This window comes from Magnolia sinica, chromosome 10, assembly GCF_029962835.1.
Source record: "Magnolia sinica isolate HGM2019 chromosome 10, MsV1, whole genome shotgun sequence".
Taxonomy (NCBI): Eukaryota; Viridiplantae; Streptophyta; class Magnoliopsida; order Magnoliales; family Magnoliaceae; genus Magnolia; species Magnolia sinica.
Genome location: NC_080582.1, coordinates 59,804,865 through 59,822,338, shown reverse-complemented (window position 1 = coordinate 59,822,338; position 17,474 = coordinate 59,804,865).

The window sequence follows — 17,474 nt, the reverse complement described above, 5'->3', positions numbered from 1 at the left end:
TAGACAATTTGTTCACCTATTTTCTGGACCATAGGGCTGACTTGTGAGGCCCACCTTGATGTGTATATTGACTATGTTGTCCATTCATTTTTCTGAACTATATAGACTGCTCCATTAGGCCCACTATGATGTATGTGATGCACTCACTACCCATCCCTTGTGCTTAACCCATAGGCCCTTGTGAGTGGCCCAATATGATGTATTTGTAACCCTTTAGTGAGGCCCATTATGATGTACATGAGGCCTATGAGTGAGGCCCATTGGAATGTGTATGAGGCCCTTGTGTGTGGCCCAATATGATGTATTTATGGCCCATTGATGAGGCCCAATATATTGAATATGAGGCTCATATGGTGAGGCCCGATATGATGTATTTGATGCCCTCGTATGAGGCTCATGGTGATGTATATTAGGCCCTTGAGGGAGGTCCATTGAGATGTATATTAAACCCTTGTGTGAGGCCCATTATGTTCTGTATGAGGCCCTTGTGTGAGGCCATGGGCCTAATATATGTTTGGCTCTATCTAGGTCACTCCATGAGAGTAATGTTGGTTAAATGTCCACATTGATGGGTAATGATGATTAAATGTCCACATTGTAACCTTCCCTTAGGCCTTGTTAAGACCGTTCTCATCATTCTCTAGTGGGTTAACCCAAATCATTGGGCCCCATTGATGTTGCATGATCCATCATCGTCGTAGATGGATGGCTCTGTGCTATCAGAATTGGTATATCCACGACCGAGGCCTGATCTTTATATTGAGGTTTAGATCGGCTGCTCACCTATGGACCCCACCTTACATATAAGCCAATTATCAATGTCGATTATAAGTATGTGACATCATAGCATCATGATTCATGCCCATGCGCATCATCTGCATGAATATTATGAGATGTGATTGACCATTACATATGCCATAGGGCAGGTTGTTTATGGGACTCCTTAATAGGTGGAGTCATCCCACATGAGCGCATGATATGCGTAGGATTGATGCATGATTGGACTGTGTGACTCATGCTTCTTGCATTATGTGTTATGATTGTTATATGCCCTAGCGACATCAAGGCCATAGCCTCCATAAGCATATCGTGGATGGCAGGTTTGGACACTGAAAATCTTCTCTTTACATGGAGCATGAAGGATGTCCCTAGGTGAAAGTCCCTAAACCTGACGATACCGTAAGATGATCCAACGTCGAGACCGAGTGGATGTATGAGCACACGAGTGCCATATACCAGTAGGTTGTGCCTCCCACTGTGTCATGGTCTGTTGGAAGGGGGTGTGGCCTTATCTACCTGAGTGAGGGTGCTTTAAGCTAAGCTAAGTTTGACTAGCTCGCAAATGGGTCCACTACCGATGAGCTAGGCTGATATTGGTAGGCAGGTAGTGAGGTTTCTTTCACTTACTTAATTATGCGGCTAGGGAGGTGGTAGCCAATGTGGAGTACACTAGACTTCGGTGATATTCCAGAGATGAGTTGTACTGATATGTGGTCCTTGAGGAGGACTGGTATGCTATAGTTGCATCTCGCATATGACCTTGGCCATGTAAGCCTTGCATTATATGGCCTTGGTATGGCTGATAGCTTTCATGCCTTACCTCACATGACCTTGGTATGGCCGATAACATTCATGCCTTGCACTGCATAGCCTTGGTACAACTAATTACATTCATGGACTTATCAGTATGTTTTCATATTACTTTGATATTATATTCTTACATTGCTACCTTACGCACACACTTTCCCCACTCTCTAAGCTTTCTATAAGCTTATGCATGATTGATGCATGCAGGTGATGCCAGGACGCAACCGTAACTTAGAAGAAACAGGAGCGTGCAGTCGAGCTTCTAGAGATTTGTTATTATTATCATTGCATTTTCCTTTTATACGCATTGTACTTTAAAGTTTTTATCATAGTGAATTTTTTGATGGAGTTCTGGTTACTGTTCGTGGGTCATGCCTTTGGTTATGCTTATTACGAGACAAATGTATATTAAAAAACCTCCTTGTAGGATCCCAGGATCAGAAACTGGTATATGGGTGCCGGGAGCCGAGAATGGGGTACTATGAAGGCTGTCGGTGCCAGATTCGGCAATCGAAAATTTTGTGAGCCCGATATTCAAGTTTGGGGCGTGACACTATGATTAGGCGTTTTAAGCTGGGAAGTCAAAATAATCACAGGCATCTTCCGGATCCTTGCTCATAACTTTGTCGTTACACATCATCTCTACAAATTAGTGAATGTTTGAGCTTAGTCCATCATAGAAAAAGCTAATAATCTATCAAATCTCATAGCCATGGTGTGGGCAAGCCAAAAGTAAGTTCTTGAATCGTTCCCAACACTGAAAAATATTTTCATCTCCCTTTTGAGAGAAGCTCATAACGTCACGGCTGAGAGTGTTGGTTTTGTGAACCGGGAAGAACTTTTTAAGGAATTCCCATGTCATCTTGGCCCATGTGTCAATAAATCTTGACCTTAAGGAGAGAAGTCATGATTTATGTTCACAAATCCTAAGTGCATGGTTACAAAGTAGTAATAGCTTGGTGAGATCGATGTTAAATCCACAGGGACTTGTTATTGTGTGATTTTTGACATACGTTAGAACTGGAACTAAAATCTAAACTATTTATTAAAATCTGGTTTAAAAGAGTAATTGTAGAAGAAATTATTAAAAATATAATACTAGAGCGCTAAGGATCCACTCACAACCATCTTAATATTAATTTTCTTAATTCAAAGAATTAGTCAACTGGAATCGAAGTCCTATCCTATCCAGCCGGATAATAGAGCAGTTAAATCATCATGCATACATATGAACTTTCATTGAATTGGTTCCCTCATAAAGCATCAACCAATTGATCACAAGGAATTCAAAGCATCTATTGTGCTCAGAGTCAATGATAGAGCAATGGATTTTACAGATCAATCCCTTACAAAATATGTAAGAACTATCATAATCTTCATAAACGTCCAAAGTGTTAGGAGCTAACAATGGATCAAAGTAAACTGAAAATACTTCTTCATTCAAACCAATTATCAATGAATTATTCAACATATAAACCAAATGACTTCAATCAAAGTAAACTAAACATTAAGAAGAACTACAAGCTTCACTTCTTAGGTGTTTATATAAGAGATTACCCAATTAACTAAAAGTCCAAAATAAAAACATAAAAACTAACTATAATTAAAGGATTGGAGAAGAGAGAGGACTCCTTGAAGCTTCACAACTCTTTATTCTACTCCTTCTACCCTAATTCGTATCTAAGAAAGCATAAAACAACTCTTTATATAGCCTTGGTTTGCACTGACTTCCAACCAACTTGAATTTATGCACTTGATCACACCTTTGATGTCACTTCGATGGCATTAAACTCCCATCGAATGAAGTGAAGATAAAAAGAAAACTATCCAACAACGAACTTTTAAATTTCATAGATTTTCTCGATGGCATTGAACACTCCTTTGATGGTATCAATGGGTGCATGAATATGTTCAGCAACAAAATCAGGAATTTCATGATTTCTGCAATGGGATTGAGGGTGGCTTTGATGACATCGAAACTTACTTTGATGGCATCAAATGTGTCATCGAAGTGTCAATATCTTCTACTCCGATTTTCTGCACTTTGAATCTTCAGTTTTCTTCATTCCCTGCTTGGTTTCCTTGGATCTTTGGCTATTAAATTCTTCAGTCTTAACCTCCATAGATCAAATCCTTCACTTGGTAAATCTTTAAGCATTCAATCATTATTTTTAGCATCCTTTTCATCTTAACTCTCCAACTTACCTCGTAAAGGTAAACACATGCAATTAGATCAATTAAGCGTATCTATGTTCATAAAACCAATGCATAACAAGGGGGAAATATGCAATATTTCATAATCAACACATCCCCAAACTAGTATTTTGTTAATCCTAATCAAAACATGCAAAAAACTAATCTCCTAAAATCCTAATTTCAAAGCTTTCTCAGAAAACAACATTCTTTGTGATCCTATACATATGAGTAATATTTAAAGGTATAATAATGAAATATGGATAATGTAGAACCTAATATCACTAGTAAACTTTTAAACCAAGATCTCCTTAATCAATTAATTAGTGGAATGCATCCAAACATGAAGTTCCTAGTGTGCTTTGTAGAATCCAACCTACAATCCATAAAAGGTAGCCTTATCTCCATAATATTAATCAGTAACCATTAAGTCAAAGGGGAAAACTCAACACAAATTACTGATTTCGATCCTATCTCATCTTCACTTATTTAAATTTTTTTTTTTATATTTTACTTCAATGGCTTTTTACATTATTCTTCTTTTCTTTCTTCTTATTTTGCATCATGTTCTCATACTTCAATGGCTTTTTACATTATTCTTCTTTTCTTTCTTCTTATTTTGCATCATGTTCTCATTTAAACACATGCAATAAGCAGCCTTTTTTGAAATCAGTATTTTTTAGCTGGCCTTTTCTTCCTTTTATACCAAGGTAGATAAGTATCTCCAGACTTGGTTCCTAACACTTTCAAGTAATCATCAAGTTAAAATTAGGAGTACAAGTTAACTTCATATAATATGAGTTAGATGTGAATTGTGAACTAGACTCAGTTAATATTTAAACTTTCTATTAATTAATTTATTAAAAGAAGAATTTTATTAAAAATCTACTAATTAATCACTCAATATTTTTAAGGAATATTGTATATGTTATCATAATAACTCAAATATATTTAATTACATAGAATATCAATCTTCCTAAAAAAGAAAATTGAAACTGAAAATACTGATTAGTTCATTTAATCTCACCCCCAACCTAAAATCTACATTGTCCTCAATGTAAATGAATTTTAATACATTATAACATGGGACAAAGAAATAAAAGAGGAGTGAGTAAGAAAGTTAGTTCCTAAGAAATATTAATGGCATGGAGTATTCATCATTTAAAGGGATTAGTACTGAACAAATAAAACTAAAAAGAAAAAAGAAAAAAAAAACATAACTATTCTAATCATAATCCTAAGAAAGTAATAAATGGGTAGGTGACCTCGATCAGACTAGAAGGTCAGTCCTGATACACAGGATCAATAACATGTATGGACATATCCTCTAAATCAAAATTCACAATGAATAGTTTGATATGATGATTGCTTACTTTGTAGATGTTACCATTCATCAGGTTTTTTTATCTTGGCAGAGGATAGACCGCTTTTACTTTAAATGGGCCTCTCCAACTGGATCACAATTTACTGAAAAATAGATGAAGTCTTGAATTATACAAAAGGACTTTCTAGTTTGGGTCAAAAGATTTTCGAAAAGTATTTTTATCATGGAACATTTTCAAATTGCCCTTGTATATTTTAGAATTCTCGTAAGCATCGTTCCAGATTTCTTCTAGCTCATTCAATTATAATTTGCATAGTGAGCTGGCATTGTCTAAATTGAAGTTGAAATTTTTCTCGCCCAATATGCTTTATGTTCCAACTTGACAGCCAAGTGGCAAGCCTTCCGATAAACATGTTTAAAAGGTTACATACCAATAGGAGTTTTGTATGTGGTACGATAAGCCCACAATGCATTAGTCAGTCAAAGTGATCACTCTCTGCGATACGGGTTAACCATTTTTTCAAGAATTTATTTTATTTCCCTATTTGATATCTCTGCTAAACCACTTGTTTGATGGTGATAGGGGGTGCTCACTTTATGAAAAATATTGTATTTTTCATTAAAGTTTCGAATGGTAGATTACAAAAGTGAGATCCTCCATCACTAATAATGATCTGAGGTGCTCCAAATCAAGATAAGATATTTTCTTTTAGGAACTTAATGACCGTGTGATGGTCATTATTCTGACATGGAATTTCCTCTACCCACTTGGAGACATAATCAACAGCAAGTAAAATATAAATATTTCTAAACGATTGGGGAACGGCCCCATGAAATCAATGCCCAACAATCAAATGCTTTAATGATAAGAATCAAGTTCAGTGGCATCATATTTGTATGGGACAATCCTTCCAATTTTTGACAACGTTTGTATGTTTTGCAAATTTCATGTGTATCTTTGAACATAGTGAGCCAATAAAAGCCACACTGCAGAATTTTTCTTGCAGTCTTCTTAGCTAAGAAGTGGCCACCACATGCGTGAGATTGGCAAAAGGAGATGGCACTATGTTGTTCATTGTCAAGAACACATCACCTAATTATTTGATATGGGCTATACTTAAATAGATATGGATCATCCCAAAAAAAACTTATATACCTAGGTGAAGAATTTCTTTTTATATTGCGCAGTCCAATAGGTAGGGATTGTACCCGTAGTAAAATAATTAGCAATATCAGTATACCAAGGTAATTGGGAGACTTTGAGAATTTGTTCATTGGGGAACATGTCATTTATAAGTGTCGTCTCCATGGAATCAAATATAACAACCAGAGAGAGATGGTCGGCCACTACAATTTTCACCCCTTTCTTATCTCGTATTTCTATGTCGAACTCTTGGAGTAGAAGGATCCATCTTAAACTTGTCTAATGCAAATACTACGACTAGGAATTCCTTTTCCATAGTGGAATAGTTTGCTTGGGCAGAGTTTAGAGTTCTACTTGTGTAGTAAATAAAGTAAGGCCTCTTCAATTTTCTCTGGCCTAAAACCGTCCCAATTGCATAATCACTTGCATTGCACATAATTTCAAAAGGTGAACTCCAATCGGGTAGTTGCATGATTGGAATGCTAGTTAACATGCCCTTAAGCTTGGTGAAAGCTTTCTAGCATTCCTCACTCTACTCAAATGGAGTATCTTTTTGAAGAAGATTTCATAAAAGACGAGAGGAGTGACTAAAGTCATTTATGAACCTTCAGTAGAACCTAGTGTGTCCTAAGAAGGATTGTACATCACGTATGCTCTTGGGTGGAGTTAAATTAGAGATTAAGTCAATTTTGGTTTATCTACCTCAATTCCATTAGACAATATGATATATCTAAGGACTATTCCTTTTTGAACCATAAAATGACATTTTTTTCAATTTAGCATAAGGTTCTTTTGTTCGCATCTCTTCAACACTAATTAAAATGTAAGAACTATTCATAAGCTTCCTAAGCATCCAAAGTGCTCGGATTCGAAAATGGATCAAAGTAATTAGAAAATACTTCTTCATTTAAACCAAATATCAATGATTTTTTTCAACATATAAACCAAATAACTTGAATCAAAGTAAATTAAACATTAATAAGAACTACAAGCGTCACCTCTTAGATCTAGCTAAGAAATTAGCCAATCATAGATATGATTGAACTAAAACTCCAAACAAAAAGCATAAAAACTAACTAGAACTGAAGGATTGGAGAAGATTGATGAATCCTTGAAGCTCCACAACTCTTTTCTCTACTCTTAACCTAATTCGTACCTAAGAAATCATAAAACATTTCTTTATATATCCTTAATTCGCATCGACTTCAAACCGACTTGAATTTAAATACTTAATCACACCATCGATGTCAATTCGATTGTATCGAACTCCCATCAAAGGAATCAAAGAAAAAAAAATCGTCCAACAACGAACTTTCAAATTTCATAGCTTTGATGGCATTGAACACTCCTTTGACAGCATCAAACTGTGCATGAATCTCCACAACAAAATCAAGAATATTGTGATTTTTGCGAAGGCATCGAGGGTGGCTTCGATGGCATTGAAACTTAATTCGATGGCATCAAAGGTGTCATCGATTTCATCGACGTGTCCATTTCTTCTGGTCTGATTTTCTGTACTTTGAATCTGTAATTTTCTTCCTTCCTTGTTTAGTTTTCTTAGATCTTTGGCTCTTAAATTCTTCAGTCTTGACCTCCATAGATCCAATCCTTCACTTGGTAATTCTTTGAGCATTAAATCATTACTTTAAGCATCCTTTTCATCTCAACTCTCCAAATCACCTCGCAAAGGGAAACATTTGCAATTAGATTAATTAAGTGCATTTATGTCCATAAAACCAATGCATAACAAGGGGAAATATGCAATACTTCACACTCAACACTTTAACCTTCTCCTTGAGAGAGAATGTGAATAGCATCAGTCTAATTACAATAGTAGGAACGTTGTTGAACTATATAATTATGATAATCTCTTTGAATTCTTTTAGGTGCACGTATGGAATTTTCGAATCAAGTTCATGAAATTTAGGGAGTAATTAGATAACCTGCATTTCAAAATCCATGTTTCAAGCATTGGTTGGGAAAATCATGTAAGAAGGTGTACTAGTTCTCGCCAGGTGTAAATAATCACGTAAAGTCCGGACCCATGGAACTTGGTGTAGTTCATTCTCATCAAGTACTGTCCTAATTAATGATTTGTTGCACATAGGATTCTCAACAAAATTTTGTTCATTTTCAGCAATATTTTCATAAGATGTTTCAAGAATATTTAAGTGTCTTCTAGCTTGTCAATGAATTAAGAGCCCACCAACTAAACCTCCATCACTCAGAAGTCTTAATGTACGATCCCGTACCCACTTAGGCATGAACCACATAAAATCTAATTCTATCAACTGACCCTAAGTCCTACAACAAAAAAAAAATTAAAAATTAAAAAAAAATCTACAATAATTAAGAAAGCAAGTATAGGGAGTGATAAAGGATGTTACTGGTAGGGAATAAATAGACTTGATGATCGTATGGAAAAAAAATGATGTTAGTAATGTTAGAAAATTTGAAATAGAATAAACCTTATAATAATTTTAAAATTACAAAACTTAAAAACCAAAAGTATAAGACCCGTAACCTAATCCATACTATTCCGTCGACTCCCGCGATCCTTCCCGTCGAATTCCGGCAACCCGCGACCTATGATCGACGTTTGCGCATGACTCTAAATCGTATCCTGTAGATTTGAGTCGACTTAATTTGAGACTTATACCATTGCGACCACACCGTCACCGCAATTCCAACGCCGCGTCTTGCATACCGATCCGATACCCTGGCAGGGAGATGTGGGCCGGAGTTCAGTTCAAAGAAAATGTCGCGCGCTTACAATCTCAAGAGAATCTGTACAGCATGTCCTATCAATCAATCAATCAATGCTTTCTTTCTCCTCAAGTCAAGCAACCCCAAAGTCAACTCTTTCTCACCCTCTCTCTTACACACCCATGCTAGTCAAGTACACCATCATCTCACATCCATCAACCATCACTCCTCTTACAACAACCCTCTCTCTCTCTCTCTCTATTTTCTACAACACATTTTCCAAGCACCAAAATGACCTCATGTCCAAGCTTCCCATGGAGAGAAAAGTGATTTTGGTGGCCCACCTTCCCATCCTAAAAACCTTCATCCTAACCATCCATTTCTCATCTTCCACCATCAAAGAGGAACACAAGATGACCGGCGTTTCAACGGACTGAGAAGATTGAACGGTGGGTGCTTCTGTAGGCTAGTTTTCAAATTTTTATAATGGGCCAAGTAAGGCCTACCGATCAATGGAATGGATCTCACTTTGGACCCTTGATGTGGCCAATGGCTCGCCTTGATTTTCATTATCATTCCATAATGGGGCCATTCTCCATGGACCCCATCATGTTGTATACTTTCCTAAGATTTAAAGAGGTCATCTAGACCTTCCATTTTGGTGGAGAAGTAATCTCCACCGTTGATTTTTGATTTGGTGGGCTCATATGTATTGGGACCCACTTGATGTATGATTAAATGCTCAAAAGGAGGGCCCATAGTGTCGGGGTCCCTCCATCACACGTGTGTCCCACTTTTTCTCTCTCCCTCTCCCTCTCTCTTTCATTTCTTCCTATTATATGTGATAATGTGGCCATGCAGCCCACCCGGATGGACCCCACCATGAAGTATGTATTTTTCCCAAGCCATCTGTAGGTGGGGCCCACTTTACATATGTGTTGTACCCACACCATCCATCAATTGGTGGCCCATCTAAGCAGGGCCCACCTTAGTATGCGTTATGCTAGATCGTCCAGCGTCATGGACGCTGGACATGTAATAAGAATAAAAATATTGGCTTTATTCACAAGCCTTTGGGCGGGCCACTTATACAGGGCCCACTTTAGTGTATGTTTTTAATCCAAGCTGTCCATTTCAATCCTTAGATCATTTTAGGCGTTGAGCCGAAAAATGAGGTCAATCCGATTTTCTATTGGGCCATAGCATAGAAAACAGTTTCTTTACCATTGAAAACCACCATGTCGTTTCTGTACCCCGAAACATGCCCAATAGTGGGCTCGTTTGGTCTGTATTAAATAGTAAAACCCAATGGGTGGGGTGGATTTTGTTGATATGGTCCCCATCTGTGAAAAGCCTCAGAAATACAGGTTTTAAAAATAATAATAATAATAATAAAAAAAAAAAATATACAAGCAACAGGTCGCTGCTGCTGTCAGAGGCGCAGGCAGCGCCTGCTGTGCTATGGACGGATGGGTGGATCCAAGGGTTCCAAACGTGGGCCCCACCTTGATGTGTTTTATGTATCCACTCCGTCCATTTGCCGGGTCTCCTTTGGGACAGTGGGCCCGCCCAAAACCAGCTATAAATTCAACTCAGGTGGCCCACATCATAGGAAACAACGTGATTAAACGTTTACCATTGAAACCCTTTTATGGGCCATAAAAGTTTTGGATCCCATATGAAATTTGTTTTTCCTATTCATTTGGGTCTGTAGGACCTTATCAACAGATTGGATGGTATATAAACGTTATGGTGGGCCCCACATGGGACCCGCAAAGATATATGTGTTTTATTCACACCGTCCAGGCAGATGGTGGAACCCACCACGCTGTATGTGTTTTATACACGCCGTCCACCCATTCAGTAGGGGCGGTGGGTCCCACCGCTATTGACATTATCAAGGTCTGTGGGACCCACATATGATGTATGTATACCACACCGTCCATACTTATGGGACCCACCATTGATGTATGTGTTTTACTCACACCGTCCACGGCTGTGGACGATGGAAACCACCATGACGTATGTTTGTATATGCACCGTCCAGTTGCTGGACGTTGCTGTGTAGGCCCCACCTTAGCATCCATGCCACCCACCTGGTGGGCCTCTACCATAATGTAAGTGTTTTATCCCTACCGTCCATCTGAGCTGTGGACTATACCATGATGTATATGTTGCATCCAAACCATTCAACCATTTTAAAAGCTCACTTTCTTTTGGCATGAGCTAAAGAATGAGATCTAAGGTTCAAATGGGCCCCCACCATTGAAAATAGTGGAGACACTGACATCCACCGTTCAAACTTCTAGGAGCTACATTAGCTTCCAATTAAGCTTATATTTTGCTTTCACTTAATCTAAGCTCTATGTTAACTTATGAATCGGTTGGATTCTCAAACACATCATGGTGGGCAACTCCGTGATATGACCATCCATTGAGGCCCACTTTGATGTATTTTGTGGCCCATCTGTAACGTCCACCATGATGTACTTTGTGGCCCATCCGCCTTGCCCACTTTAATATATTTTGTGGCCCAATCGAGAGGCCCACTTTGATATACATGTGACTTATCATGATGCATCTTTGACCCATGAGCAGGCCCACCTGTTGCGTGTTCTGAGGCCCAGGTGCAGGGTCCACCTGTTATGTATTTGGAGCCCATGGGTTAAGGCCCATTGTGATGTATTTAAAGCCCATGGGTTAAGGCCCATTGTGATGTATTAGGGCTCATGGGTTGAGGCCCATTGTGATGTATTAGGGCCCATGGGTTGAGGCTCATTGTGATATATTAGGAGCCCATGGGTTAAGGCCCATTGTGATCTATTAGGGCCCATGGGTTGAGGCCCATTGTGACGCATTAGGGCCCATGGGTTGAGGCCCATTGTGATGTATTTGGAGCCCACGGGTTGAGGCCCATTGTGATGTATTAGACCGGTGGGTTAAAGCCCATTGTGATGTATTTCTGACCCATTTGGCAAGGTCCATTGTGTTGTGTTTCTGGCTCATATGTTATGGCCCACTGTGATATATTTTCAGCCCATGTGATGAGGCCCATCTTGATGTATTTGCGGCCCGCATGGCTAGGCCCAATGTGGTGTACCTAAGGCTCAATGCGAGGAATGTGCATTCGATGTAATGTGTGATTTCACTATAATGCAGGTAATGATGTTTATGGCGGGCCGTGCATTGGGAACAATGTTAGGTTGACGTCCACATTAAGAATAATGTTGGTTAAATGTCTGCATTATGACTCTCCCTAGGGCCCATCGATTGGCCCATACTTGTTGTGTGTAGGCCATTTAGGCCTATCTTCATTGTGAGAGTGGTTCATCACCTCATAACATGCTTAGTGTAATTCCATGACTCATGCCATATGCATCATATATATGTTTGATATGAGTAGTGATGATCATTGCATACACCATTGGGCAGACCATTTACGGGACTCCTTATGAGATGGAGTACCCACATTATCGCGTCGTACGCGCAGGATTGCTGCATGACTGGATAGTGTGACTCATGTATCTCGCATATATGTGACTTGATCATTGTATGCCCTAGCGACATCAGGGCCATGACTTCCACAAGCACATCGTGGATGGCAAAATGGGATACCAAAAATACTTAGTTCTAGTACTGTGGGCACTTAGGATGTCCTTGGGTGAAAATCCCAGAATCTCCGAGGCCAAGAGGTGCCCCAACGTCTAGACCGAGTGAAATATGAGCGCCCGAGTGCCTAATACCAATAGGTCGCGTCTCCCACTGTGTCGTAGTCGGTTGGGAGGGGGTGTGGCCTTATCCGCCCGAGTGAGGGGGCTATAAGCTAGGCTGAGTATGACCAGCTCGTAAATGGGTCTGCTATCGACAATTCGGGTAGGTATTGGCAGACTACTGGTTAGGTGGATAGTGAGGTCTTTTCCACTCACTGGGTTGTGCAGCTAGGGAGGAGGCAGTGGGTGTCGAGTGTAATGGACCTCGGTGATTTTCCTGGAGAGCAACCGTACTGATATGTGGACTTATTGTGCAGGAATTGCATATCCATTACATCCTCAGCATCTGTTATTGTCTTATTATGTGTGGCATCGCCTAGCCTTGGTACGGCTGATAGCACTCATGGACTTACCAGTATATTTTCGCTTACTCTGATATCGTATGATTCATGATCTTGTCAGTATTTCTGCTTATTCCGATGATATATGATTTATAGGCTTTATGGTATACTTGGCACTTATCTTGGGCACACACTTTCACCACCCTCTAAGCTTTTGTAAGCTTATGCACGATAGATGCGTGCGGGTGGCGTTAGGTCGCAGCAGCATTGAGCTTGGAGTGTTCAGCGGTCCTTTGGAGCTTTAATTTCAATATATGTATTTCCCTTTCAGTATTGTATCCAAATGTTTATATTAGTGGATATGTGATGATGATGTTGCCTTTATGATTTGGGTAAACTTGTGGTTATGATTCTTATAAAAAAAGTAAGTTAGAAAATCCTCCTTGTAGGATCCTAGAATCGAAATCTGGCATATGGGTGGCGGAATCCGAGAATGGGGCACTGCGGAGGCTGTCGGTGCCGGATTCATCGATCGGGAATTTTGTGAGCCCGGTTTCCGAGTTTGGGGCGTGACAGAAGTTGGTATCAGAGTATAACTTGGGAATACCTGAAGATAACATCACATATCTGCTGATAGCTACCCTTCACTCGATGATTGTTGAAAACTTAGAATGATTAGATCCCCGAGTTTAAATAACTTAGAGATTTTCTGATATAGCTCCCTACCGTTGAGATTGTGATGCTGATATTCGTGGGCGCTGTCCCTATCTCTTAGGTGTTTGATGATTATATTTATAGCGATAGGATTTCCCTCTTTTATGAAGTCTATATTGATTGTGTCATGTTTTAAATTTCGAGGATGAAATTTTTATTAGGTGGGGAGAGCTGTAAGACCTGTATCATAATCCATACAATTTTGTCGACTCATGCGATCATTTCCGTCGAATTCCGGCAACCTGCGACCTATGATCGACGTTTGTGCACGACCCTAAGTCTTATCATGTAGATTTGAGTAGGCTTATCCAAGACTTGTACCATTGCGACCGCACCGTCGCCGCGATTCCAATGCCGCCTCTTGCATACCGATCCGATACCCTGGCAGGGAGATGTGGGTCGGCGTTCAATTCGAAGAAAACGCAACTCGTTTGTAATCCTAAGAGAATCTCTGCAACATGTCCCATCAATCAATCAATCACTCAAATCAATCAATCAATCAATGCTTTCTTTCTCCTCAAGTCAAGCAACCCCAAAGTCAACTCTTTCTCACCCTCTCTCTTACACACCCATGCTAGTCAAGTACACTATCACCTCACATCCATCAACCATCACTCCTCTTACAACAACCTCTCTCTCTCTCTCTCTCTCTCTCTCCCTCTTCTACAACACATTTTCCAAGCACCAAATTGAGCTCACGTCCAAGCTTCCCTTGGAGAGAAAAGTGATTTTGGTGGCCCACCTTCCCATCCCAAAAACCTTCATCCTAACCATCCATTTCTCATCTTCCACCATCAAAGAGGAACACAAGGAGACCGGCGTTCCAATGGACTAAGAAGATCAAATGGTGGGTGCTTCTATAGGCTAGTTTTCTTATTTTTATAATGGGCGAAGTAAGGTCTGCCGATCAATGGTATGGATCTCACTTTGGACCCTTGATGTGGCCGATGGCCTACCTTGATTTTCATTATCATTCCATGATAGGGCCATTCTCCATGGACCCCATCATGATGTTTACTTTCCTAAGATCTAAAGAGGTCATCTAGACCTTTCATTTTGGTGGAGAAGTAATCTCCACCGTTGATTTTTGATTTGGTGGGCTCATATTTATTGGGACCCACTTGATGTATGCTTAAAAGGAGGGCCAATAGTGTCGGGGTCCCTCCATCACACGTGTGTCCCACTTTCTCTCTCTCTCTCTCTCTCTCTCTCTCTCTCTCTCCCTCTCTCTGTCATTTCTTCCTATTATATGTGATAATGTGGCCATCTGGCCCACCCAGATGGACCCCACTATGAAGTGTGTATTTTTCCCAAGCCATCTGTAGGTGGGGCCGACTTTATATATGTGTTGTACCCACACCATCCATCAATTGGTGGCCCACCTGAGCAGGGCCCACCTTAGTATGCGTTATGCCAGACCGTCCAGCGTCAGGGACGCTGGACGTGTAATAAGAATAAAAATATTGGCTTGATTCAGAAGCCTTTGGGGGGGTCCACTTGTACAGGCCCCACCTTAGTGTATGTTTTTAATCCAAGCCATCCATTTCATTCCTTAGATCATTTTAGGCGTTGAGCTGAAAATTGAGGTCAATCTGATTTTCTGGCGGGCCATAGCATAGAAAACAATTTCTTTACCATTGAAAACCACCATGTTGTTTCTGTACCCCGAAACATGCCCAATTTTGGGCTTGTTTGGTCTGTATTAAATAGTAAAACCCAATGGGTGGGGTGGATTTTGTTGATATGGGCCCCATCTGTGAAAAACCTCAGAAAGACAGGTTAAAAAATAATAATAATAATAAATTTACAAGCAGCAGGTCGTTGTTGTTGTCAGAGGCGCAGGCAGTGCCTGCTGCGCTGTGGACGGACGGGCAGACCCACTAGCTCCATACGAGGGCCCCACCTTGATGTGTTTTGTGTATCCACTCCGTCCATTTGCCGGGTCTCCTTTGGGACAGTGCCCCCCCCCCCCTCGCTAAAAATAAAAAAAACCAGCCATATATTCAACTTAGGTGGCCCACATCATAGGAAACAACGTGATTGAACGTTTACCATTAAAACCCTTCTCTAGGTCACAAACGTTTTGGATCCCATATGAAATTTGTTTTTCCTATTCATTTGGGTTCGTGGGACCTTATCAACGGATTGGATGGTATATAAACATTATGGTGGGCCCCACATGGGACCCACAAAGATGTATGTGTTTTATTCACACCATCCAGGCGGTCGGTGGAACCCACCACGCTGTATGTGTTTTATACATGCCGTCCACCCATTCTGTAGGGGCGGTGGGTCCCACTGTTGTTGACATTATCAAGGTCTGTGGGACCCACATATGATGTATGTATACCATGCCGTCCATCCTTATGGGACCCACCATTGATGTATGTGTTTTATTCACATCGTCCACGGCTATGGACGGTGGAAACCACCATGATGTATGTTTGTATATGCACCGTCCAGTTGCTGTACGTTGCTATGTAGGCCCCACCTTAGCATCCATGCCACCCACCTGGTGGGCCTCTACCATAATGTAAGTGTTTTATCCCTACCGTCCATCTGAGCTGTGGACTATACCATGATGCATATGTTGCATCCAAACTGTTCAACCATTTTAAAAGCTCACTTTCTTTTAGCATGAGCTAAAGAATGAGATCTAAGGTTTAAATGGACCCCCACCATTGAAAATAGTGAAAACAGTGACATCCACCGTTCAAACTTCTTAGGAGCTACATTAGCTTCCAATTAAGCTTATATTTTGCTTTCACTTAATCTAATTTCTATGTTAATTTATGAATCAGTTGGATTATTAAACACATCACGGCGAGCCACTTTGATGTACTTTGTGGCCCATCCGCCAAGCCCACTTTGATATATTTTGTGGCCCAATCGAGCGGCCCACTTTGATATACATGTGACTCATCATGATGCATCTTTGACCCATGAGCAGGCCCACCTGATGCGTGTTCTGAGGCCCAGGTGTAGGGCCCACCTGTTATGTACTTGGAGCCCATGGGTTAAGGTCCATTGTGATGTATTTGGAGCCCATGGGTTAAGGCCCATTGTGATGTATTAGGGCCCATGGGTTGAGGCCCATTGTGATGTATTAGGGCCCATGGGTTGAGGCCCATTGTGATGTATTTGGAGCCCATGGGTTAAGGCCCATTGTGATCTATTAGGGCCCATGGGTTGAGGCCCATTGTGACATTAGGGCCCATGGGTTAAGGCCCATTGTGATGTATTTGGAGCCCATGGGTTAAGGCCCATTGTGATGTATTAGGACCGGTGGGTTGAGGCCCATTGTGATGTATTTCTGATCCATTTAGCAAGGCCCATTGTGATGTGTTTCTGGCTCATATGTTGGGCCCACTGTGATATATTTTCAGCCCATGTGATGAGGCCCATCTTGATGTATTTGCGGCCCGCATGGCTAGGCCCGATGTGGTGTACCTATGGCTCAATGCGAGGAATGTGCACCTGATGTAATGTGTGATTTCACTATAATGCAGGTAATGATGTTTATGGCGGGTCGTGCCTTGGGAACAATGTTGGTTTGACGTCCACATTGTAAGAATAATGTTGGTTAAATATCTGCATTATGACTCTCCCTAGGGCCCATTGATAGTCCCATACTTGTTGTGTGTAGGCCATTTAGGCCTATCTTCATTGCGAGAGTGGTTCATCACCTCATAACATGCTTAGTGTAATTCCATGACTCATGTCATACGCATCATATGTATGTTTGATATGAGTAG